This window comes from Hemiscyllium ocellatum, chromosome 14, assembly GCF_020745735.1.
Source record: "Hemiscyllium ocellatum isolate sHemOce1 chromosome 14, sHemOce1.pat.X.cur, whole genome shotgun sequence".
NCBI lineage: Eukaryota > Metazoa > Chordata > Chondrichthyes > Orectolobiformes > Hemiscylliidae > Hemiscyllium > Hemiscyllium ocellatum.
Window position 1 is genome coordinate 13,892,046 of NC_083414.1, and position 27,578 is coordinate 13,919,623.

Sequence of the window (27,578 nt, forward strand, 5' to 3'; positions counted from 1 at the left end):
AATTGGCTCCTGTGTTTCCAACATTATAAATACGGCTGCACAGTACAGTAAAGTGCCTTGGCGTCTCCATGTGTTGCCATATAAATGCAAGCCTTCCTATTTTAATTGCAGCACGAACATGGTCAGAAATATTGCACACATCGGAATTCATCATTTCACCCTGATTTAGAATAGAAACCCTTGAGTGTGTAAACTGGCCATTTGGCCCAACTGGTCCACACCGACCCTCCGAAGAACCCACCCAGATCCGTCCCCTGTAACCCTGCATTTCCCATGACCAAACCCCCTAGCCTGAACATCCCAGAACACTATGGGCAATTTAGCTAATCCACCCTCACCTGCACATCTTTGGACAGTGGGAGGAAACCAGAGCACCCACACAGTCACAGGGAGAACATGCAAACTCCACACAGACTGTTGCCCGAGGGTGGAATTTAATCCAGGTCCCTGGTGCTGAGGGGCAGCGGTGCTTACCGCTGACCCACCGTGCCTCCCCACACAACAAGCAGCAAGCACAAAGTCTAATCTCCTCCACTCTATCAGCAACTCAGGATACAAATGGTCCCTTGGACCTTTCCATGCAGCTCCTCCCTATCTGTGCATCGCCATCACACTCCTCCTCTCTGCCCACATCTGGACCACTCATTTCCTCATTGGCTGGGCCCTGAATCCCCTATCTACCTTGCTCCACCAGACATTCTTCTGCAACTATCAGAGCTGAGGCACAGAACCTGCCTCTGTGGGAGGTAAGGGAGTGAGTGAGTGTGAACAAAATGGAGAAAGAGAGAAATGTGCGACGAGTTAAAATGCTGCCAAACAGGTAAATACAAGACGCACATACTGCATTCATATCGTGACTTTCATGACCGCAGAACCCACCGAAGCACTGAACACAAAATAATTTATTCTTAAAAGTACGGTAGCTAAGCTCCATGAGGTAATCTTCACTTTTTAATAACGGTGAGAACATTTTTTAAAAAATCACAATCTTTGCAAATTACCATTTCGTTTCCCTTGAGGTTGCTCATTAAGAAAAATAAATAGGTGCATCTCCTTTAACTGTCTCTGTTTGTCTCTTGCCTAATCATTTCCACCTCCAACTACGCCTTCCTCTCTTTCTATCTCTCTGCATCTCTCCCCGGGAGAATTGTTCTTCAAAGCCCAGTGGATCTTTAACATCCACTCATGAGGATGGGGGACAGATACCTTGGTTTCATGTCTCATGGGAAAGACAGTGCTGCTGACAATACTGTGTTCCCCTGGTACTGTAGAAGTGTCTGCTTTGATTTGACAGCCAGGTCTCTAGAGTGAGCCTTGAGGAATGCCTTATGGGAAGAATGGGGATGTGGGTAGGGGAGATGGTGTGGGGTTGCGGGTGCTGGGTACAGAGAAGAAAACCCCCATAGTGTAAAGGGTTAACACCTGACTACATAAACAGAAAGCTACATTACCCAGAAAAGAGAAAACAATAAACCTTGTGAATGGAACATATTGATCCAACTCGTACACTTGAAAATGAGCTCCAGTGTGAATAGGACATTCATTTCTAAGAATTATTAGTGTTGTGGTTCTGTTCGCCGAGCTGGAAGTTTTTGCTGCAAACGTTTCGTTCCCTGGCTAGGGAACATCATCAGTGCTATTGGAGCCTCCTGTGAAGCGCTGCTTTGATGTTTCTTCTGGTATTTATATATATATACCGGAAGAAACATCAAAGCAGCGCTTCACAGGAGGCTCCAATAGCACTGATGATGTTCCTAGCCAGGGAACGAAACGTTTGCAGCAAAAACTTCCAGCTTGGCGAACAGAACCACAACAACGGACACCCGAGCTACAAATCTTCAACCAGACTTTAAATTATTAGTGTTTCCCTCTGGGTCGTAATCCTGTGATAGGTCCCATGATGGACAGCCTTTGAGTACAGAATCACTCTGCCTGTATTCTTGATGAAGGGCTTTTGCCCGAAACATCGATTTTATTGCTCCTCGGATGCTGCCTGAACTGCTGTGCTTTTCCAGCACCACTCTAATCTAAACAGAAGCGATAATGTCAACTGCCTGCAAAGGCAATGTGCATGTTATTATTAGTGTTTCTCTCTGGGTCGTAATCCTGTGATATGTCAAAGTTGCACACAAATACTTTGAAAAGTTCTTCACTGTGACCTCTCTGGTGCACCTGAGCTCCTGCAAAGCAACGTATATAATAAGCAGGAGATCTGGAGAAGGCAGAGCTGGATCTTACCTTGCTTTGGTGGTGCACAGTGAGGCAGCAGTCAATAAGAACTGACAGGCTTGGAAAATGGGTAGCCAATCTGGGATCTCTGTTTCACAAAAATCAAGACCCAACTCCAAAAGAATCTCGCAGGAAAGAGAAGTCAGGTGGTAGAAAGGGAGAAAAGTAAAGCGAGAGGTGGAGATTACAATCGCAGATTTACAGAAGTGTTACGATGCAGGAGGCCATTTGGCCCATCATGCCTACACCAGCTTGTTAAATGATCATCATTATTTATGACTAATTTCCTGTTTTTCTCCCACATTATGCACATTGTTTTGACCCAAATAAACATCCAATGCCCTCCTGAATCTGTCAACTGAGCATGTTTCCACTACTTCCAGTTGGTGCAGTCCAAACCCTAACGACTGCTGTGTGAAAGTGTTTCCTCCACCTTCACCCTTTGTTTCTTCTGCAGATTAGTTTAAATCGATGCTGCCTTGCTTTTGCTCCTTTCACAAGTGGAAAACAATTCTATTCTACTCTGTCAAGTCTGTTCATGATTTTGTAAACCAGATCTCCGTGCTTAATCAGATCTCTTCTTAGATTTCTTCTCCCCAAGGACAATAGTACCAACTTCTTCAAGTTATCCTCAGAACTGAAGACCCTCACCCCCAGAACCATTTTTGTAAACCCCTTCCTCACTCTCTCCAATGCATTCACATACTTCCTATGCTGAGATGCCTAGGACTGTCCACAAAACTCTCGTTGAGGTCTAAAAAGTGTCTAATATAAGACGAACATTGTGTCCTTGCTCTTGAAATCTCTGCCCTTATTTATAAAGCTGAGGATACTATCCGTTTCATTTACTGGTCCTTCCACCTTCAATGATCTGTGCATAAATACGCCCAGCTCCTTGTTCCCTTATACCCACTCTGGAATTGTGCCTCTTATATTGCCTCATTCCTGATGCAAGTCTTTTGCCTGAAACGCTGATTTTCCTGCTTCTCGGATGCTGCCAGACCTGCTGTGCTTTTCCAGCACCACTTTAATCTCCAGCATTCTGCAGTACCCACTTTCGCCCCTTATTTTGTATTATCTTTCAATGCTCTTTCTATCAAAGTGCATTACTACTCATTTCTTTGCATTGAAACTCACTGCCATCTATCTGACAACACCACCATTGTAGGTTGGATCGTGAACAGAATACATAAACGAGATTGAGTGCTTAGTGACATGGCATAAAGACAATAATCTCTCCATCAATGTCATCAAAACAAAACAGCTGGTCATTGACTTAACAAATTGGAGTGTAGGGCATGCCCCTATCTTCATTAATGGAGCTGAGCTGGAGATGGTTGAGACCGTCAAGTTCCTGGGAGCGATGATCACCAACGTCGATGAGATGGTCAAGAAAACACAACTAAGTCATAGAGTCATTGAGTCCTACAGCATGTAGACAGGCCCTTTGGTCCAAACTGGCCCGTGCTGACCAAAATGTCTGTCCATGTTAACCTTATTTCCCTGCACTTGGCCCATATCCTTCTAAGCCTTTCCTATCCATGTATTTGTATAAATACGTTTTAAATGTAATTATGTACCAAACAGAATATTCCACCCTCTGCGTAAAAACGTTGCCCTCAGTTCCCTATTATTCTTTCCCCTCTAACCTTAAACTGGTGCCTTCTAGTCCTTGATTCCCCAATTCTGGGAAAAAGACTAAGTGCATTCACCCTATCCATGCCTCTCTTGATCTTATAACTTTTGTAAGATCCCTCCGCCCCTCAGTCTGCTACACTCTGAAGAAAAAGTCTCAGTTTGTCCAACGTCTCCCTGTAGCTCAGATTGTTCAGTTCTGGTGACATTCTTGTAATTTTTTTCCTGCACTCTTTCCAGTTTAATAACATCCTTCCTATAGCAAGGTGACCAAAACTGAACACAATACTCCAAGTGCGGCCTCACTAACATCCTGTACAATGTCTCTACTCCCTCAGGAAGCTAAGGAAATTCAGCATGTCCAGAAGTATTCTTACAAATCTTTATAGATGCACCTTAGAAAGCATTCTATCTGGACGTATTATAGTGTGGTTTGGAAACTGTTCTGCCCAAGACTGAAAGAATCGATGGAGAGTTGTGAACACAGTCCAGTCCATTGTGCAAACCAGCCTTCCCTCCATTGACTCCATTTATATCCCCCACTACCTCGGGAAAGTAACTAACATAATCAAAGACCCCTCCCACTCCATTATATTCTCTTCCACCCTTTTCCATCAGCAGAAAAAGTTTTTATATGAGTACGAATAGATTCAACAACAGCTTCTTCCCTACTGTTATCAGACTTTTGAACGGACCTCTCAAATGCTAATTCTGATCTCTCTGCAATTTCTCTGCGGCTGTAACACTCTGTTCTGCTACCCTGATGCACTTTGTATGGTATGATTTGCCTGCAAAGAATGTAAAACAAAACTTTTCATTATATCTTGATACATGTGACAACATTAAATCAATCAATCTATCTGCCCACTCTACTAACTTGACTATGTGTTTATGGAATTCTGCACAGTCCTCCTCACACTGTGTAACTCTTTCAAGCTTTGTGGCATCTGCAGACTTTGAAATTTTTCCCTATGCACCAAACTGTGGAGGTGCCGGTGTTGGATTGGTTGGAAAAGGTTAGAAGTCACACGACATCAGGTTATAGTCCAACAGGTTTCTTTGAAATCACAAGCTGTCGGAGCGTGTTGAACTATAACCTGGTGTGGTGTGACTTCTGACCCTACACACCAAGATCTCAATCATTAATATGTATCAGGTAGGGCAAGGGTCCAAGCAAGGGAAAAGCAATACTCCACTGCAAACCCTCCTCTCACCGGATAAATGTTGATTGGCCTTTACTCTTTGCTTCCTATGCCTCAGCCAATTTCAAATCCATGTTGCTGTGACTTTTTTATTCCATAACTTACAACTTCCCTCACAAGTGTCTTGTGTGTGGTACTAGATCAAACACCTTCTGAAAGTCTATGTACACCAGATCAACAGTGTTACCCTTGTCGAGTCTTTCAGTTCCACCTTCAAAAAACTCCAGAAATCTAGTTAAAGTTTAGAAATCCATGTTTCCTAATGAACCCACCTTTCTCCTTCCAATATTAATTCTATCCCGAACAACTGTCTCTAGAAGATTCCCGACCACTGTTAAACTGACCGGTCTGTAACTGCTGGGCTTGTCCTTACCACCTTCCTTAAAGAAGGCCACAATGTTTGCAATGTTACAATCTCTCCAAGTCTAGGGAAGGCTGAAAGACTGTGACCAGAATCCCTGCAATTTCCACTCTCACTGCCTTCACAATCCTTTGACGCATTTCTTCTGGTTCCGAGGTCTTATCAACTTTAAGTACCGACACTTCCATCCTAACAATTGTGAACACTTCTTGTGACTGAGTTCCCTCCTCTGTCACCATGGCCTGGTAGCATCTCTCTCTTCGATAAAGACAGATGCAAATTATTAATTTAACACCTCAGCCACGCAGTCCCGTCTCCACAAGCAAATCCCCTTTTCCAGCCCCTAATCAACCCAACCCCTTCTTATGCTACCCTTTTATTATCCGGCCATTGAACAATTTAGGACACATCTTTACGTTGGCTGCCAGTCTCTCCTCGTAATTACTCTTTGCTTCTCTCATTTGCTTTGTCATCTCTCCTCTCAACCACTGATATTCATTTCTGTTCTCAGTTTAATTTTTGTCCTGACACTTAAGCGCATGTTTTCTTCTTTATCTTAATTTCTGTCTCCTTTGTCATCCAGCGAATTCTGGATTTGTTTGCTCTACCTTTCCCATTTGAGGGACTATACCTGAGCTATCTCCTCTTTGAAGACAGTCCATTGTTCAGTTCCTGTTCCTCAATCAACCTCTCATTCCAGTCAATCCCAGCCAACTCTGTTCTTGCCCCAGCAGTCTACAAATCAATCCACTCTCCACCAAATGATATTTCTCTCTTTGCACTCTTGCTCGGCATACTGTACTGTCATCCCAAATCTTGCAAAATAATTAGAAGGTGAGAGATGAGTAGAGAAGACGGTCTAATTATATTTCTTAATGAGCAATCTTATGGGAAATTAAACAATAATTTTAAAAGACCATGAAAAATAATTAATTTTAATGCTTTCAAAGCAAATATGTGCCAAGGAGACTGCACATTTCCACACAATATTACTTTTAAGGCTTTTGGATAGGAGTTGCGATGTAATGAATATTGGGTGTGATAATTATTCCTAGGATTAATAGCTCTGTATCATTCAAGTTTGTAATAGTAGGTGGGGGCTGCAGAAACTGACACAACCCAGTCAGTCTCCAGCACTAAGGGGTTCTGGGTAATGTCATCTGACTGAACCAAAGGTACATTGCTGGGCTTGTGCTGAAACTGAGGAGAATCGATCATTTGGGTTGGTGTAACTGAGTTGTTAGATCACTGAAGGTTGTCTTTGCAACCTTTTCTCTCCCCCATCCCTTCTCGATTAACTCAACTGCTGCTCACCCTCAAGTCACACCGCCAGAAAAATAAATTGCATTTATGTAGCATCTTCCAGGGCTTTGGGGCAATGTAACAGTCAAGTAAGGCTGTTGTGGGTGGCACGGTGGCACAATGGTTAGCACTGCTGCCTCACAGTGCCGGGTTCAATTCCCGACTCAGGCGACAGACTGTGTGGAGTTTGCACGTTCTCCCCGTGTCTGCGTGGGTTTCCTCCGGGTGCTCCGGTTTCCTCCCACAGTCCAAAGATGTGCGGGTCAGGTGAATTGGACATGCTAAATTGCCCGTAGTGTTAGGTAAGGGGTAAATGTAGGGGTATGGGTGGGTTATGCTTCGGCGGGTCGGTGTGGACTTGTTGGGCCAAAGGGCCTGTTTCCACACTGTAAGTAATCTAATCTAATCTAATCTTAAGGTTTCCGAAGAATGTTCAGAAGAGTGAGAACTGGAAATGTGGACAATAAATTTGCAGACAGAAGACCCCACAAACAGCATCTCTACTCAGTTTTATACATTTCATCCACAGTAGGACTTGCTGATCCCGAATTGCTCTTGGGAAATGAATGGTGGTGTACCTTCTTGCATCACTGCAGACCATCTGGTGTAGGTAGATAGGCCTAAAGAGGTGAGGGGAGATGAGAATGATGGCTCTTGATATCAAAGCTGTATTTGACCAAGTCTGGCATTAAGGAGCCTGAACAAAACTGGAATCAATGATCATTGGCGGCAAACTGTCCGCTGGTTGGAGTCATATGTCACATGTAAGAAGATGGTTGTGGTGATTGGAGGTCAATCGTATCAGCTCCAGGACATTTCAGTAGGAGGATGCTGTAGGATGTCCAAAACATTACTTGTGGACATTAGACCCTTGAAGAGAAAGTTTGAAGCTACCGGAGGTCTTTGGAGAGGGAGGGTAAAGAAAAAGTCTTTTGGACAGATCCAGGGAAACATTTGACAGAGGCAAAATGTCCTGTGGGAGGGGTGTGTGCTCTTTGGCACTGTTAAGATGTTCACAGTAATATATGTTACAAAGTGAATAAACTTACTGGAATTGTCAATCTGATTGGAACTGTTGAGGAGGCTATTAAGGGAGAAGTCAAGCTTTAAAGGCAATTAAAACTTTTGCTCTTTAAATGTTTGAAAAAGAGTCTATCTGCAGTACCAAAAATAGATTTTGGTATTTCACTAACTGGTGACATAATACCTAAGGCTATCATTATAGAATTTGTGCTGCATGAGTGATTTCACAACCTATCATTGTCACAGTGGGGACCCTGTCAGTTCACAGTTTGATTTACAGCTCCAAGTCCTTTTAAGTTTTTTGAAGTGGCGTTATGAATACAAATACTTGCTTTATTAAGGTACAAAGTATTTGAAGGAAATTAAATGTTTTATCAGCGAGAGTGTTTTTTGTAAAATAGTGATTCCATCAATGGATATTTAAGAATTTTATTTCACTTCATTTCCTGTGGTCAGCCAGTGGCGGATGCTTGATGCATTGCTGTGGAGAATGAAAAGGCATAGGTTGATGAATGTGGGACTTGGGTTGGCAGTAAGATGGCATAGGATAATAACAAGCCAAGGGACAATGGATGGGGACTTAGATTAGTATGGAGGGTGTGAGGGTTCATGTTGGAACCAAGATGGAGCACGGGGAGTGTGTGGAAGGGACGGAATCTTTTTTTGTTTTTAGAAGCTGTGCACCAAAGTGCACATAGACTGACCTTTGCAACTGTTTCAGAGGACAGCCAGCTCTAATAACCTCATGGTGAACACCTCCTAAACCAATACCAGAACACCAATGGCTCCTTCTCCTGGGTCAGGATTGCAGGGCCTAGAATTTTCCAGACTCTGCTTCAAGGAACTTCCTTGTGTAGGACTTTGGCAGCTCCAGAGGGCAAAACCTTGGATGAGCTGAAGGAGACCTCTGAGATAGAGTGGAGTAAGGCTATGGACGTTGGAAAACTAGAATTCTAAAACCTATTGATGTTAGATTCAATTCCAGATTTTTAAAATGTTTGTAATCAATCACTTCAGACATCCTTTTGGAACAGATGAGACTTGAACTTTGTCCCTGTGGCTCAAAGGTAGATATACTACCACGGTATCATAACAGCCCTTTAAAGATTTATTTTGAAATTAACCTGTTCGGACATGAAATGACATATCTCCATAGCCATCACATCCTGAGTAGGGATTTGAAGGGCAGAGGTAGGGACACTATCATCACACCACAAGATGTTTAATTCTAGAGCTTTATTTATTTTTCTAAATGCATTAGGACTATCACATACAACCAAACGGCATTTTTCACAACCTGTGACAATGTTCACCTACTACCACCATCATTAAACCACTCACATTTCCAATTGTTAAATTTATATGCAGTGCCCATTGAAGGCAATGCAACAACACTAAAGGTGAGGGTGAGGGGAATCCAAAATCAAAATTAAAATGGAGTTAGAGGAGGAGATAAGGCATCTTGCCCCCTGTAGTCTCTCTCTAATAACATTAAGAATACTGATAGGCACAAAGTGCTCCCTCTCCAGTGACACCTGGGTATTAACATCAGATTTTTGCTCATCGCATTCAAACTCCCATCAGCTATCTGTGGTGGGATCTGAATCTGTGTCCTTAAACCATTAGGTTGCGAACCAGTGGATTACGAGTCCAGTGACATTACCACAACGTCTCTTGACACAGATTCTACAACAACAGCAATTATGAAGGTGATTCTTTGTTGCAGTCATCAGAAAGCTTCAGTTCCCCTAGATATAGAAGCAATTGGAATCACAAGGTTCATTCAGCTCTGGAGTCCAGAAAAACAGATATTTAATTTGATGAATTAGTTTGTCTGTAAGGAAATGTTAATAGCCGAGGCAAGTCTGGCTCTCTGCTTGAACTTTATCCTGTTACTGTAAGCACTGAGTGATTCAACACAGCTGTGGTTAAGGGGCCAGTTGGTAGACAAGGGAAAGTAACCTTTCCCAGGATTCACAGTTGCCTTATGTCTGCACATTTCCTGTTCCCATCAGATCTCGTTAATATCATTTGCCTGATGGGAACCAGGGGCCCCCACAGTCTGATTTCTTTTATTGCCTTTTATTCTTATACTTGCCAGAGTTGGACAGATATTGGAGAGTGTGGGTGAGAAGGAAGCTGGAAGGGGGGGGAGGGGGGGGGGGGGGGGGAGGGGGGAGGGGGTTTGCAGGAGTTCAACATTAATACCAGGTTCAAAAGTATATCCCTCACCATTGCCGTCTTCCAGCAGAGTTCGCGCTGCCAATTTAAGAGATTTTCAATCCCATCACTCCTCACCAATGCTATTTTTTTCCCAGAATGATACACTGACCTTGGAATTTTATATAGAGGGAGGCTTCTGACCCAAGCTGAGAAGGGGCCCTCTGATAGCAACCAAAGGGCTAACCAAAGGAATCATCAGGATAGGAATAGTAGCCATAGTCCCAGAGGACTCATTGGGGCGACTCAACTGGTGGTGAGTTTACATTTAAATATGAGAGGGAATGGGTGTGGAACATCAAAACATGAAAGGGGATGTGGGAAGATGATCCAGCAAAACAAAATATAGTGAAAATATAATTACCTGTCTTAATTAAAGGCTATTCCTGCCTCAGGAAGATTAATCCTCTCTGACCTATCACCTCCATCCCTACCCCCATTCACCTATTGTACTCTTTGCTACCTTCTCCCCAGCTCCCCCCGCCCCCCAAATTAATCTCTCCACTCTGGAGGCTTCCTGCCTCTATTCCTGGTGAAGGGCTTTTGCCCGAAATGTCGATTTTCCTGCTCCTCAGATGCTGCCTGACCTTCTGTGCTTTTCCAGCACCACTCTGATCTAAACGGTGGTTTCCACCATCTGCAGTCCCCACTTTTGCCTAATTTATAATAACTGACAGATAGTCATAGAATCATTGACATTTAAAAAGCTTTTTCACTTGTGGGGTACGGGCATTGCTGGCTGGGCCAGCATTTATTGACCATCCCTAATTGCCCTTGAGAAGGTGGTGGTGAGCTGCTTTCTTGCACCACTGCAGTCCACCTGCTGTGGGTTGACCCACGATGCTATTAGGGAAGGAATTGCAGGACTTTGACCCAGTGACAGTGAAGGAACGGCAATACTGTGTTGAATCAACTGCTACAGCATAGAAGGAAGCCACTTTGTTCCTGGGTCAGTATTGGCTCTTCGCTCGATCAACTCCGACTGTCGCAATGTACTTTCAGCTGCTTCAAATACCGGTCAGTTCTCCCTTAAAAAGTCTCTCTTAAATTCTGTCACTGTGTCCACTATACCAGAGCCTTGGCGGGGTGGAGGGGTCGCAGGTTCAAAACTCTCTGTGGCAGTTGGTGAAATTTAAACTTGATCAATAAAGATCTGGGTTTAAATGTTAGTCTCAGAAATGGTGACCAGGAAATTATCTTCACTTGTCAAAGCCCATCTGGTTCGCTTTCCCTCCTTCAGGAATAAACCCCAGCATCTTTATCTGATCTCACCTACATATGGCTTTGACTCTTATTTGCCCTCTGACACACAATTCAGACGAAGGGCAATTGGAGATGGGTGGCAAATACCAGTCTTGCCCCGATGCCGGCATCCCGAGGTATACAAATTCCCTTGCCTCATGTCCAGACACTGAGCCCTCAAATCTCTGCTGTTGGTCCATTGATTGGCCTGCCTCACTCCTCTCCTGATTATGTTTGTTTCCACACCCCTGAACTAGAAAGCAATGGGTTCAGACCGAACACTGAGAAGTTGTTGTATAATTCATGCTTCTGGATTAGTGGTGCTGGAAGAACACAGCAGTTCAGGCAGCATCCAAATTGCAGCCTGAACTGCTGTGCTCTTCCAGCACCACAAATCCAGAACCTAGTTTCCAGCATCTGCAGTCATTGTTTTTACCTCGTATAATTCATGCTGACAATTCAGTGCAGTACCGAGGGAGAGCCACACTGTTGCAAGGTGTGGCTCTTCAGATGAGGTGATAAACCTATCCCTGATTGAGATATAAAAGATTTTCTGGCACCGGTGTGATATCACAGGTAATATTTGCCTTCAACCAAAATCATGGGAACAGACGATCTGGTCACAATACATTGTTTGTAGGACCTTGCACTACAGAAATTGAGTGTCATGCTTTCTAAAGTACTGTTGGAGTACTGCCATTTTTGTAACTTTTTGCATCTTTAAAAACTCATTCACAGGATGAGTGTGTCTCTGACCAGACCAAGCAGTTTTTGCCCATCCCTAATTGCCCAGAGGGCAGTTAAGAGTCAACCACATTGCATTGGGTCTAGAGTCACATGTAGGCCAGACCAGGTAAGGATGGCAGTTTCCTTCCCTCACGGACATTAAGGAATCAGATGGGGCTCTTTTCCTGTCTATTGGCATGGATCCATGGTGATCCTTAGATTCTTAATTCCAGATTTTTAAAAAATTGATTTTAAGTTCCACCATCTGACATGGTAGGATTTGAACCTATGTCTCTCTTGAGTACGGCTCAGCAGTAATACCACGAGGCCATTGCCTCCCTTCTTCCCTGAGAGGATTCATACAGCCATAAGCACAGCCCATTATCATGATGCCATGTGTAGGCAGAACAGCTTAAGATCTCAAAGGAATGAGACTGAACATCTGGCCCTCCTCAAAGTAATAGTATCGATGTAACATGTAACTTTTGTTAATAAATTACATGTAGTTAACTCCAAGAGATCCTTATAGTTATACCAGGAAGTGGTTTTCCTCTTCCGCACTAGACCAACCAGGTCCTGTAGTATCCTACACTTAAAGATGTTAGTGGGAACAATCTTCATCATGAGCAGTAGCTCACACAGTGTAGAGAGCTGGCAGACATAAATCACTGTTTGTAAAGAATATGAGGAGGTTAGGCAAGGCATTCTACAAATGCAACTGGTCTATGTTTACTGGGGATATAACTACACAACAGCACAGGCAGTTGGGCAGTGTCTTGCTCCCTGCATGACAACCTCCCCAGTATCTCCCACCACTTCATGCATCTGCCTGCAAATAGTTTGACTGGTGTTGCTAGAGAGCTCAGAGAAGTGCTGTCATGACAGTGCAGCTACAGGAGTCAACACAGAAAGCAAATTTGCCACCAAAAGAGAAAATGCTGGAAAATCTCAGCAGGTCTGGCAGCATCTGTAAGGAGAGTCTAACTGACCCTTTTTCAAAGCTTTGACAAAGGGTCAATTAGACTCAAAATGTCAGCTCTTTTCTCTCCTTACAGTTGCTGCCAGACCTGGTGAGATTTTCCAGCATTTTCTCTTTTGGTTTCAGATTCCAGCATCCGCAGTGTGTATGTTGAAGGAATAATACAAATGCTTCATTGGAAGTAGAGATGGTTTATGAGACGAACAGCTTGATTGGTTGGATTGTCTTATGAGTTAACAAGTGTGGTATTGGAAAAGCACAGCCAGTCAGGCAGCATCCGAGAGCAGGAGAGTTGGTGTTTTGAGCAAGTCAACTCTCCTGCTCCTCAGATGCTGCCTGACTGGCTGTGCTTTTCCAGCGCCACTCATTTTGACTGATTTCCAGCATCTGCAGTCCTCACTTTCTCTGGATTGTTTTATGAGGACACGTTGGACAATCTAGGCTTGTATTTTAGTTTAGAGGAGTCAGAGGTGACTTAATTGAAATGTATAAAGTCCTGAAAAGTCTCAACAGTGTAGATATAGAGAGAATGCCTCCTCTTATGGGAGAACATACAGCTAAGGGTCACTGCTTAAAAATCAATGGCTGGTCATTTAAAACACAGAATAGCATAGAATCCCTCATAGAGACCATTTGGCCCATCAAATCAGTACCAACTCTCTGGAGGGCATCCCACCGAGACCCCACCCCCATAACTCTGCATTCCCCATGGCTAACACACCTCGCCTGCACATCCATGGACATGATGGGCAATTTAGCACAGCCAATCCACCTAACCTGCACATCTTTGGACTGTGGGAGGAAACTGGAGGAAACCCACGCAAACACGAGGAGAACATGCAAGCTCCACGTGGACAGTCACCCAAGGTTGAAATCAAAACCAGGTGCCTGGTGGTGTGAAACAGCAGTGCTAACCATTGAACCACAGTGCCTTTGCAGGTCTGGGAGCATTGTAGTATCGGAGTGAATACTAACAGGCTGTTACTGAACATAACAATGTACTGAGGGTGGTAAAAGGAAATTCAGCATGTCCATTAACACTGTTACCAATTTTTACAGATGCAACATAGAAAGCTTTGTATCCAGATGCATCACAGCTTGGTATGGCAACTGCTCTGCCCAGGATCGTGAAAAACTACACAGAGTTGCGAACACAGCCTGGTCCATCACGCGAACCAACCTTCTATCCACTGACTCCATCTACACTTCTCACTGCCTCAAGATGGCAGTCAACCTAATCAAAGCCCCCTCCTACCCTGGGTATAATCTCTGCCAACCTCTTCTGTCAGTCAGAAGGTACAAAAGCTTAAACACGTCACAACAAATTGAAGAACAGCTTCTTCAATTAGACTTCTGTTATTAGACTTCTGAATGGACCCCTCAAATTTTAAATTTAATGTTGATCTTGCTTTTTGTGTACTTTCTCTGCAGCCGTAATATTCTATTCCTCTCTCTGTTCTATTACCCTGCCTGTACTGCACGCAAAACAAAAAAAACTTTTCACTGTACCTAGATACGTCTGACAATAATAAATCAAATCAAAATCAAAACACATGAGATATCAGGCACAATTGGGCTATTCAGCCTCTTATGCCTGGTCTGCCTTGAGATAGGATCATGTCTGATTTGTTTGTGGCCTTGACCCACTTTCCTGGCTCGTCAACAAATTCAAATAAGAAGAGTTAAAATGATCAGCAACAAACATCTGAGATGGATCACTCACAGCCCACCAAAAATAACGCTGCTTGGATATCAATGAGAAAGGACATAACAGTTAGCAGTAGGAGTATATGATATTCATATATTCTTCAAGCCAACATAATCATGGTTAATCCTGGGCTTCAACTCTATGTTGTAGATGCTCTCCTTTTCCCTATGTTCCCTGATTTGGGTATTACATGTTAATAGGTTGCAGTGGTTCAAGATGGCGGCTCACCACCAGGACCCAGGACACAGTGGTATCTCAGGGTTCAAAACCAGGGCCCCTAGTGGACTTGCTGTGTCTGGGTCAGGGGGTTTGGTATGCGACTGGGACAGGGCCAATGGTAGCCATGCTTTCTTCCCTATCCCTGTTCACCCCCAACACCTACTCAAGAGTAATTAGGAATGGGGAGTAAATGTTGTCCTAGCCAGTGACATTGACATCTCTTCACTGAATTAAAACAAAACGGGGATTTTTACCACGTTAGTAAGTTGTTTTGAATCATCACGGTGGTTAGCACTGCTGCCTCACAGCGCCAGAGATCCGGGTTCAATTCCCGCCTCAGGCAACTGTCTGTGTGGAGTTTGCACATTCACCCCGTGTCTGTGTGGGTTTCCTCTGGGTGCTCCGGTTTCCTCCCACAGTCCAAAAATGTGCAGGTTAGGTGAATTGGCCATGCTAAATTGCCCATAGTGTTAGGTGCAGGGGTAAATGTAGGGAGGGTCTGTGTGGACTTGTTGGGCCAAAGGGCCTGTTTCCACACTGTAAGTAATCTAAGTAATCATTAAACAACTTTTGAAAGGGGTTCTTTCAAAATGGTCAGTTCCCCACGTCTTTTTCTTTTTAAAAGTTCTCTGTCTCTCTTTCTCTCTTGAAGATGCCAACTCTTTATGGGAACTGTTCCATTGATGCTGATAGTCCTCATTAGTCATCAACCCCACCCACCTCAAGTGACTGTTCTTCATCTGTTTGGCAGGATTGGGAGTGACAACTTGTCCTTTAATATTACAGACTGCCATTCTTAGATGTGCAAGTTCCCAGTAAGGTTAGTGTCTGATACGGCAGGCTTGACTTATTCCACTTCCATTACCGAACCCAGGGTTATGAGCACCATCTCAGCAGTTACCCCTGGTGCAGCACTGACTGCAAGTTAACTCAGCATCAGACCAATTGGATAGGCTTCATACTGATGTAACCTGTGAACTGATTTGGAAAGATTTCCTCACAATGGGACCGAAACTTGGCACGACCTGCTCCCTAATCATGGGACATGACCACTGGACATTTTGTGTGATGGTGGCCTCTCTACATGTGTGGACATTTCCCCACGTTGGCTAGTTTTGAGATCAGCAACTCATTAAATGGGTGCCACATTGATACTGATATAATGATACTGACAGATTGGCTCCCGGGGATCATGATGCAGTGATAAGTAATTGCTGGAGTTAGAGCAATATACGATTAAATAAGTGCCCAAACTGGTTTGAATCATTCCTGAGTCATGATTTTCAGCTTTTGGATGTTTCACGAAGACTTCTATTCATTGTTCCTCCTCCACACCCCCTCATCCTTGAGATTGAAATCATGAAGTTTAAATTGAACCAATTTAAATTAAATTGAAAATATAAACCAAGTGAAAGTGTGAGAGTGTCCTGACTTATACCTGAACAACAATATACAACGTAACATCACCTTCAGGGAAGCCTTCCCCTCTCTCAGACACATAGAGCACTGTAAAACGCTTACTGTTTAGATGATGGGCAGAAAGGACAATTTCAGTTCAAGACCACAGGGATTATTTTACAACAAGTGAAAATGGTCAGTGAAAGAGGAGAACAGATGCCCCTATTCTGCTGGAGGATTAAACCTGCAGACATACATAACGTTATCCGCATTGCAGCTCTTTCTAGCTTTAAACACAACAGATTCCTGGCTGCGTGTTGTGTCAATTCTGAGCCAGCTCTGTGCCTGTCTAGAATGTTGGGAAGTCTATGACGGCTGACCATCTGAAAACACAGTGATCCTTCAGTAACATTTCCCACGTTTCTGATACATTGAGCAGAACAGCTCTGACAATCTAACTTTCGAGTCTCAAGTCATGCTCAAGACTGAACAACCTGTGCCTAGTAGAGAGGCTAGCTTGCCCAGGTTTGAATTCTGAGGAAGGGTCACTGTACCCGAAATGTTGACTCTGATTTCACGCATGTTGCCAGACCTGCTGAGCTTTTCCAGCAATTTCCAATTTTGTTTCTGAATTCCAGCATCAGCAGTTCTTTCAGTTTTATTTGCTCAGGTTTGGTGTCAGTTTGCTGCCCTGATATTATTGTTCTGGGTCGCTGCTCAAGTTTATTATTAACAGTACACTGTCAAAGGTTTACACATGCTTTCTGCCCAGACATTAACTCGATCTTGTTAGAAAAAACCAATGCTAAATGTGGCAGGGTTTGAAACTGGAGGGAGCTGTACCCCAACCAAATGAATAGGAAATGGTAGCATAATGGTAATGTCACTGGACTAGCAATCAAGAGGAATGGGTTAATTCTCTGGGGATATGAGTTCAAATCCTGTTATAGCCATTAGTGGAATTTAAATTCGATTATTAAATTGAAAACTTTAGAAAAGGAAATCTGCCATTCTTACCTGGTCTGGCCTACATGTGATTCAGATCTGCAGCTCTGTGGTTGACTCTGAACTGATCTAGCAAGCTATTCAGTTCAAGAGCAGTTAGGTCAGTGATGGCTACATCACATCACAGAAAGAAATCTTCACAGTAGCGTACAGCCCCAACCCGTAATGGTGGAGCTTTTAATGGATAAAAACTGGGCTTACAGTAGCCACTTGAATCCTGACCCAGGTCTCTCACTCCTCCTAATTATTATAAACAACCTATTCAGACATTTATAACACACGACCAAGGCAGGTAGGACTTGAATCTGAATCTTCTGGCCAAGAGCATCCTCCCCCGCCTCTGTTTCTCTCCTACATTGACTTTAAATTGAACTTCAATTCAGTAACTGATGTCTCCTTGGTACAGCAGTGACCTCTGAACAATAGCTAATTGAAGCCATTTGGAACATGTGCACTGCTGGAATCATTAGTTAATTGAAGACAGCAGTGACCAGAATGTTTTACGTTGTCATTGTACTCTGAAGGGAATTAATTAATTTACTTGTGACCTTACTCAATAACTTGAGACCACTCTAATCCTATTTAAAATCCTGGAATTCCCTCCCTAAATGCATTGTGTGTCTACCAACAGGAAATGAACTGTGTTTCAAGAAGGCACCTCACCACCACTTTCTCAAGAGCGACCAAGAATGGGCAATAATTAGATATAATAATCCATTAATACAAGTTAACACTTATGATCAAAGTTTGTGAGAAGATTTGTAGCTCGGGTGCTCGTTGTTGTGGTTCTGTTCACCAGGACAAAGGACTCGATACCCAGCACGAGCAAACTGCACAAAACACTACATAGGACAAACAGGAAGACAGCTAACGATCTGCATCCATGAACACCAACTAGCCATGAAAGGACACAACCAATTATCCTTAGTAGCCACACATGCAGATGACAAGCAACATGAGTTCGACTGGGACAACACTACTATTATAGGACAAGTCAAACCGAGAACAGCCAGATAATTCCTAGAGGCATGGCACTCATCCACAGATTCTATCAACAAACACATTGACCTGGACCCAATATACCAGCCACTGCAGCGGACAACTGGAACTGACAACCGGAAGCGGCAGAGACAAGCCACTATAAATGCCGGAGGAAACATCACAGAAGTGTTTCACAGGAGGCTCCCAAGCACTGAGGATGTCACCTAGACAGGGGACAAAATGTCTGCAACACAAATTCCCAGCTCGGCGAACAGAACCACAATAACACTTATGATCTAATAGCTACTATGAAGTCATGATTACAAGCAGATCAAAGCTGTGAACTAAATATTCAAGGAATGTGACTTTTCAAAGGGACAGGCCAAAAGGAAAAGGGGATGTGGATTAGAATCATTCCTGATGAAGGGTTTTTGCCTGAAACGTCAATTCTCCTGCTCCTTGGATGCTGTCTGGCCTGCTGTGCTTTTTCAGCACCACACTCTCAACTCTGACCTTCAGCATCTGTCGCCCTCACTTTCACCTTGCAGGTTAGTATTGTTAATATAGGATGGAATAAGTATGATAGCAAGACATGATCTTGAAATGGAAGATGTAGAATCCATAATGGCGTACGTAAGTAATAAAAAGGGGAAGCTTCCACTGGTAGGAGTATTCTATAGATCTCCTGACAGTAGTGATGCAGTGAGACAGAGAATAAATAGGAGGTAAGAAGGGTATGTAATAAAGGCAGGCCATTAATCAAGGGTGATTTAAACCTCATATAGATTGTGACAGTCAGATTGACAGAGGGAGCCATAATGAAAAATTCATAGAATGTTTTTGGGAAAGTTTCCTAGAACAATATGTTGTGGATCTAACCGTGGATCAGGCTAATTTGCATCTGGTGATATGCAATGAGGCAGGTTTAATAAATTGTCAGAATAATTGGTGGTATGGTGGCTTAGTGGTTAGCACTGCTGCCAAACAGTGTCAGGGACCCAGGTTCGATTCCAGCCACATTATCCCTGTGTCAGCATGGGTTTCCTTTGGGTGCTCCACTTTCCTCCCATAGTTCAAAGATGTGCAGATGAGGTGAATTGGCCATGCTAAATTGCCCAAAGTGTTCAGGGATGTGTAGGTTAGGTGCATTAGTCAAGGGAAAATATAGGGTAGGGGAATGGGTCTGGGTGGGTTTCTCTTCAAGTGTCGGTGTGGACTTGTTGGGTCGAAGGGCCTGTTTCCACACTGTAGGGATTCTATGAATAAAATATCCTTTATGAAACAGTGACCATAACAAGGTAGAATTTAGCCTTTAGTTCAAGAACAATGAACTTGGTCAGAAACAACAGTTAACAAGTTAAAATAAGAGTAATTACCAATGCATGAGGGCAGAGCTGGCTGTAGTGAACAGGGAAAGGAATTCAGCAGCAAAGATGGTTTAGAAACAGGGGCAGACATTTAAGAATTCACAGCTCACAGCAAAGACAGATTCCAATAAGAAAGGAGGATTCTAGAAAGGAATAATCCAACCGTGGTTAACCAGCCAAGTTAAAGATAACATCAAATTGAAAGAAAACAACATACAATATGGCAAACATGAGTGGTACGCCAGTGGATTGGGAAAATTTTTGAAAAACAATAAAACGAGGTGGACGAGAGGTTAAGGCGATGAACTGCTAATCTATTTCTACTATAAACCGACTGACTCCCACAGCTACCTGGACTACACCTCCTCCCACCCTGCCCCCTGTAAAAACTCCATCCCATATTCCCAATTCCTTCGGCTCCGCCGCATCTGCTCCCTGGAGGACCAGTTCCAATACCGTACAGCCCAGATGGCCTCCTTCTTCAAGGACGGCAGATTCCCCCCAGACGTGATCGATGACGTCCTCCACCGCATCTCCTCCACTTCCCGCTCCTCCGCCCTTAAGCCCCGCTCCTCCAACCGCCACCAAGACAGAACCCACTGGTTCTCACCTACCACCCCACCAACCTCTGCATACAGCGTATCATCCGCCGTCATTTCCACCAACTCCAAATGGACCCCACCACCAGGGATATATTTCCCTCCCCTCCCCTATCAGCATTCCGCAAAGACCACTCCCTTCGTGACTCCCTCGTCAGGTCCACACCCCCCACCAACCCAACCTCCACTCCCGGCACCTTCCCCTGCAACCGCAGGAAATGTAAAACTTGCGCCCACACCTCCTCCCTCACTTCCCTCCAAGGCCCCAAGGGATCCTTCCATATCCGCCACAAGTTCACCTGTACCTCCACACACACCACCTATTGCATCCGCTGCACCCGATGTGGCCTCCTCTACATTGGGGAGACGGGCCACCTACTTGCGGAATGCTTCAGAGAACACCTCTGGGACGCCCGGACCAACCAACCCAACCACCCCATGGCTCAACACTTTATCTCTCCCTCCCACTCCACCGAGGACATGCAGGTCCTTGGACTCCTCTATCGGCAGAACAACACGACGGCTGGAGGAGGAGCACCTCATCTTCCGCCTGGGAACCCTCCAACCACAAGGAATGAACTCAGATTTCTCCAGTTTCCTCATTTCCCCTCCCCCCACCTTGTCTCAGTCGGTTTCCTCAACTCAGCACCGCCCTCCTAACCTGCAATCTTCTTCCTGACCTCTCCGCCCCCACCCCACTCCAACCTATCACCCTCACCTTGACCTCCTTCCACCTATCACATCTCCCTCGCCCCTCCCCCAAGTCCCTCCTCCCTACCTTTTATCCTAACTTGCCTGGCACATTCTCCTCATTCCTGATGAAGGGCTCTGGCCCGAAACGTCGAATTTCCTGTTCCTTGGATGCTGCCTAACCTGCTGTGCTTTAACCAGCAACACATTTTCAGCTCTGATCTCCAGCATCTGCAGACCTCACTTTTTACTCGAAAAACAATAAAAGACAACCATAAAATAATAAAGATGGAGACGATAAACTTTGAGGGTAGTAATATCAATTAGCTTAAGGGATAGGTCGAGAGACATGCAGCTGCGGTAAACATTTCAGGGAATATTTTGGAAAGCGCAGAATAGATATATTCCAACAAATAAGAAAAAAAATTTAAGGACAGACCCGCTATCCATGGTTAACTAAAAAACTTAAAGATAGTATCACACTCAAAGAAAAGGCATAGATTTGTTCAATGATAGGTGACAGGTCAGAAGATTTGACAGAATATATACAAAAAAGAGAAGAATTATTAAAAGATTAATAAGGAAGGAAAAATTACAGCATGAGAAAAAGTTAGCCAAAAACATAGATAAAGGAAAAATTTCGTCAGATATTTAAAAATAAAAAGATTTAAAACAAAACTGCCAGTCCAATAGAAAATGTGTCAGAGAATTAATAATGGAGGAGGAGGTGATGGCAGATAAATCAAACAGATATTTTATGTTCATTTTCACTAGAGAGGATATAAGAAACATCCTAGAAATAGCTATAAATCAGGAACTGAAAGAGAGGGAGGAACTAAAGAAAATTATAATCAACAGGGAATAAACTACTGGCATTGTGAGTTAACGAGTCCTCGAGTTCTGATGGATTCAATTCTAGGGTCTTAAAAGAAATGACTGATAAGATAGTTGATGTGTTAGTTTTAACTTTCCAAAACTCATTAGATTTGGGAAGGTTCCTTTCATTTGGAAAATGGCTATTGTAGCTCCTTTAATCCAAAAGGGAGGGAAACAGAAAGCTGGAAATTACAGGCTAATTAACTTAACATCTGTCATAGGGAAAATATTAGAAGTTATTATTAAGGACATTAAAACAGAGATAAGTTCAAGGTAATCTGACAGAGCTGGCATGGTTTTGTCAAAGGGAAATCATGTTTAACTAACTGATTGGAGTTCTTTGAAGAAGTAACTTGTGTTGTGAATAAATGGGAACCAACAGATGTACTCATTTAGATTTCCAAAAGGCATTTGATGAGGTGCCATTTCATAGGTTATTGGGGAACATAATAGCTCGTGGTGTTGGGGGTAACGTATCAGCATGGATAGAAGATTGATTGGCTAACACTAAGTAGAGAGTAGGAATAAGTGAGTCTATATCAAATTGTCATGAGTAGTGTGCCATGGGGGTTAGTGTTGGGGCCTCAAATCTTTAATTTATATAAATTATTTAGAATGAAGGGACTGATGGTGAGGTAGCTTCATTTGCTGATCACACAAATATATGATTTGGAGGTGCCAGTGTTGGACTGGGGTGTACAAAGTTAGAAGTCACACAACACCAGGTTATAGTCCAACACTAGCTTTCCGAACGCTGCTCCTTCATCAGGTGGTTCATCAGGTCCACAACCACCCGATGAAGGAGCAGTGCTCCGATAGCTAGTGCTTCCAATTAAACCTGTTGGACTGTAACCTAGTGTTGTGTGATTTTTAACTTCGAACAAAGATAGGTAGAAAGGTGAGTTGAGAAGAGAACATAAGAAGCCGACAAACGGATATGAAGAGATTAGGTGAGTAGGCAAAGGTATGGCATTTTGATAAGGTACGACATAGAGTCAGAGTCCTACAGCATGGAGACAGGCCCTTCGGCCCAAACTGGTCCATGCTGACCAAAATGTCCATCCACACTAATCCCATTTCCCTATACTTGGCCCATATCCTTCTAAATCTTTCCCATCCATGAAATTGTCTCAATGTCTTTAAATGTTGTTGATGTATCTGCCTCAACCACTTCCATTGTCAAGTGAGGACTGATGAAGGGCTTTTGCCCGAACTGTCGATTTTCCTGCTCGTCAGATGCTGCCTGACCGGCTATGCTCTTCCAGCACCACAGTCTCACCTCCATTGCCAGCTCATTCCATATGCATACCACCCTCTGTGTAAGAAATTGCCCCTCAGGTTCCCTATTCTTCTTTCCCCTCTTACTTTAAACTGATGCCCTCCATTTCTCAATTCCCCAACCTTGGTGAGTGCATTCACCCTAAACATGCCTCTCATGATCTTATATACTACTACAGGATCCCCCCTCATTCCCCTTTGCTCCTAAGGAAGAAGTCCTAGCTTGTCCAACCTTTCCCTATAACTCAGTCACGAGTCCTGGCAACAATCTTGTAAATTTCTTCTGCACTCTACAAGTTAAGACCATAAGACATAGGAGTGGAAGTAAGGCCATTCAGCCCATCGAGTCCACTCCGCCATTCAATCATGGCTGGTGGGCATTTCAACTCCACTTACCCGCATTCTCAAGAATTTATCAATCTCTGCCTTGAAAACATTTAGCGTCCCGGCCTCCACTGCACTCCGCGGCAATGAATTCCACAGGCCCACCACTCTCTGGCTGAAGAAATGTCTCCGCCTTTCTGTTCTGAATTTACCCCCTCTAATTCTAAGGCTGTGTCCACGGGTCTTAGTCTCCTCGCCTAACGGAAACAATTTCCTAGCGTCCACCCTTTCCAAGCCATGTATTGTCTTGTAAGTTTCTATTAGATCTCCCCTTAATCTTCTAAACTCCAATAAATACAATCCCAGGATCCTCAGCCATTCCTCGTATGTTAGACCTATCATTCCAAGGATCATCCGTGTGAATCTCTGCTGGACACGCTCCAGTGCCCGTATGTCCTTCCTGAGGTGTGGGGACCAAAACTTGACACAGTATTCCAAATGGGGCCTAACCAGAGCTTTATAAAGTTTCAGTAGCACAACGGTGCTTTTATATTCCAACCCTCTTGAGATAAATGACAGCATTGCATTCGCTTTCTTAATCACAGACTCAACCTGCATGTTTACCTTTAGAGAATCCTCGACTAGCACTCCCAGATCCCTTTGTACTTTGGCTTTATGAATTTTCTCACCGTTATGAAAGTAGTCCATGCTTGTATTCTTTTTCCAAAGTGCATTTGCTCACATTGAATTCCATCAGCCATTTCCTGGACCACTCTCCCAAACTGTCTCGATCCTTCTGCAGCCTCCCCACTTCCTCAGTACTACCTGCCTGTCCACCTATCTTCGTATCATCGGCAAACTTCGCTAGAATGCCCCCAGTCCCTTCATCCAGATCATTAATATATAATGTGAACAGCTGCGGACCCAACACTGAACCCTGCAGGACACCGCTTGTCACCGGCTGCCATTCCGAAAAAGAACCCTTTATCCCAACTCTCTGTCTTCTGTCAGATAGCCAATCCTCAATCTATACTAGTAGCTCACCTCGAAACCATAGGCCCTCACCTTACTCAGCAGCCTCCCGTGTGGCACCTTATTAAAGGCTTTTTGGAAGTCTAGATAGACCACATCCACTAGGTTTCCCTGGTCTAACCTACTTGTCATCTTTTCAAAGAATTCCAACAGGTTTATCAGGCACGACCTCCCCTTACTAAATCCATGTTGACTTGTTCTAATCCGACCCTGGTCTTCCAAGAATTTAGAAACCTCATCCTTAATGATGGATTCTAGAATTTTACCAACAACCGAGGTTAGGCTAATTGGCCTATAATTTTCCATCTTTTGTCTTGATCCTTTCTTGAACAAGGGGGTTACAACAGGGATCTTCCAATCGTCCGGGACTTTCCCTGACTCCAGTGACTTTTGAAAGATCTCAACCAACGCCTCCGCTATTTCCTCAGCCAACTCCCTCAGAACTCTCAGATGTAGCCCATCGGGGCTGGGAGATTTATCAATTTTAAGACCTTTTAGCTTTTCTAGCACTTTCTCTTTTGTAATGGCAACCATACTCAACTCAGCCCCCTGACTCCCTTTAACTGTTGGGATATTACTCATGTCTTCCACTGTGAAGACTGACACAAAGTACTTATTAATTTCTCCAGCTATTTCCTTATCTCCTATCACTAGGCTTCCAGCATCAGTTTAAGGTGGCCCAATGTCTACTTTTGCCTGTCGTTTGTTTCTTCTGTATTGAAAGAAACTTTTACTATCATTTCTAATATTACTGGCTAGCCTACCTTCATATTAAAGTTGGACTACTTTACAAGATGAGAGCCCATGGTGTTGGAGGTAGTATGTTAGCATGGATAGGGGAATTACTAGCTAATGAAAGACAGAAAGTTGGGATAAGGAGGGAATTTTCACGATGGCAACCTGTAACTGTTGGAAGACCACAATTAGATATAACATATGACTTCAAGGAGGAAACCTTTTCTAAAAAAGGCATTCATGAGATGTGGTCATCACTGACTAGGCCAGTATTTATTGCCTACACCATAAGGTCTTGAGGACCAGGTAAGGTTGACAAATTTTCTTCCCATTTGTGAACCACACAGTACTTTTTTTTAAAATGACAATCAACAGCGGCTCTTTGGATAGGAATTTTTTTGAAAGATAAAATTCAAATTTCACCAAGTGTCATTTGAACCCCTTCCCCAGACATTAACCCAGGGTCCGTGGGTTAGCAAGGCCAGTGATATCATCACTGCACCACCACCACCTCCTCCTTTTTTATTATAACCAGGTTTGCAGATGAAACAAAAGTAGGTGGGTCGCTAAATGGTGAGGATGACTCACAACCCACAGATTCAGCAACTGGGTAAAAATGCAGCAGATCAAATATTATGTGGGAATACGTGAGGTTATGCACTTTGGAAATTCATAACTGTTAGTTTGAAACAAAGAATCTACTGCAGTGATTCCACCTTCAAACAGGGTGGGTGGCAGGTTGCTGGTGGTCTAGTTTGTAAATATAAGCATAAGGACTAAGCTACTCTCATACAAAGTGTTGAAAAAGCTTCCTTAAACTAACAATCCAAGAAGCCTATTTCCACAGTACCCAGATTAGTCAGTAGGTTTTCCTCAGATTCCCTTTCCTAGCTACTCCGCTGGAAGCAAATTTCAAACAGTATAAGAAATCTCTGGGAGGTGCCCCTCCCTCGACACAAGTTATTTCCCAAACTCGCATGTGCACACAATTATCCTGTTGATTTATCAAATTGGCTGGAACCAGTTTGTCCACTGACTAAAATGAAATCTGAAATATCAGATCTTCCCATGGACTGGCAGGTTGCTCCTAATTCTGAATCTTAGTCATAATGAAAGTGAACCCCAGGTGACCTTTACAAGAAAGGAGCCACCTTTGAAGTTTCCTGGAAGCTATCCATCTGTTCAACTGCACTATCATCTCTTAAAAAGGCAACTGTTTGCTCATTAAAGGTGGGGATGTTTGGCTCTGGGATTCAGCGGGCTGTGGTTTAAACATCCTCACCTCAGGTACAGCATTAGTAGAATACAGAGGAAAGCTCCCTCAACATTCTCCCAACCAAAGAAAAGGTCTAGTGTCACAACCATGACCAACAACCTCACAGCCAACATCACCCATCTCTTGGGAGCTTTCAAGAAGAGAAGATTAGAAGCTTGGCATCAATTTGTAACCTCGAAGAAAAGAAGGAACCCAACAGAGTCATTGAAAAGGGTGGTGGATGATTATTTGGATAGAAATGTGTGCAGGGACATGGGGAAAAGGCATGAGGTAATATAACTGGTGCGCACACAAAAAGCTGTCACAATTCTGCACCATAACAATTCTGTGATTCTGAGCATTGTTCAGAGTCAAGGGTTTGGAGGATTGTGCAGCTGTGACTAGGAAATCATAAATCCTATCTTCCACGGTGCTCTCAAATTCCTCACAAAAGGTTCTCACAGCTCACTGGAAAAATTCTCCAACTAGTCCAAGTGATTTTAGGAAGTCATTTTCATCAGTAACACAACCAGCTTAAAAATATTTCAGTTAGATAACTTTGTTACCACCGGACCTGAAGAGAGTTTCCCCAGGTCGCTATTGTTCCAGAGGGGATACCCCAAAGTGATAAGCTCCCAGATGGTGAAGGATGAACTGGCTCCCTTTTTGCCGTCACCCAAACCACCTCACCCTCGGTTGGCTGCAACAAGGTTAATTCCAAAAGGAGGAAAGAAATTCCACAGCTTTAGCAGCTGAATGGGAGTAAATGGAATCAGGAATGTGCCAGAAGGAAGCATTGGTAGATTTAAAGAACTAAGAGGATGTGTACAATCACAACATTGTGGATCAGCGTAGATCTGGGATAATCACTTGCCTATGTACTGAGCTTCTCAGTGATTGAAAAATTAAGATTAAGCCAAATGGGCAGACCATCACCTTGACTGAAAACAGAAAATGACCATATCAAATAGGAGGAAGAGTAGGCCATAAGGCCCATTAAGTTGCCCTAATATTTAAGATGATCATGGCTGATCTTGGACTTCAACTCCATTTTCCCACCTGTCCGATGAACAGCACATTAGACGGTTGGTCAGAATAGAACAAACTGCAGAGAATTACTGAAAGGCTAATCAGGAGGTCTGACTACAAGAGAAAGCTAGCTACAAGTCTAACAATAGATAGCAAGAGTCTC

The 27,578-nt window shown here is 43.6% G+C and overlaps 1 protein-coding gene across 1 annotated transcript in view; it reads right to left on the reverse strand.

The window, feature by feature from the left end:
- Nucleotides 1-27,578, reverse strand: part of uba1 (ubiquitin-like modifier activating enzyme 1) — a 290,553-nt gene that overhangs the window by 98,606 nt on the left and 164,369 nt on the right. The gene's annotated exons all lie outside the window — the stretch shown is intronic.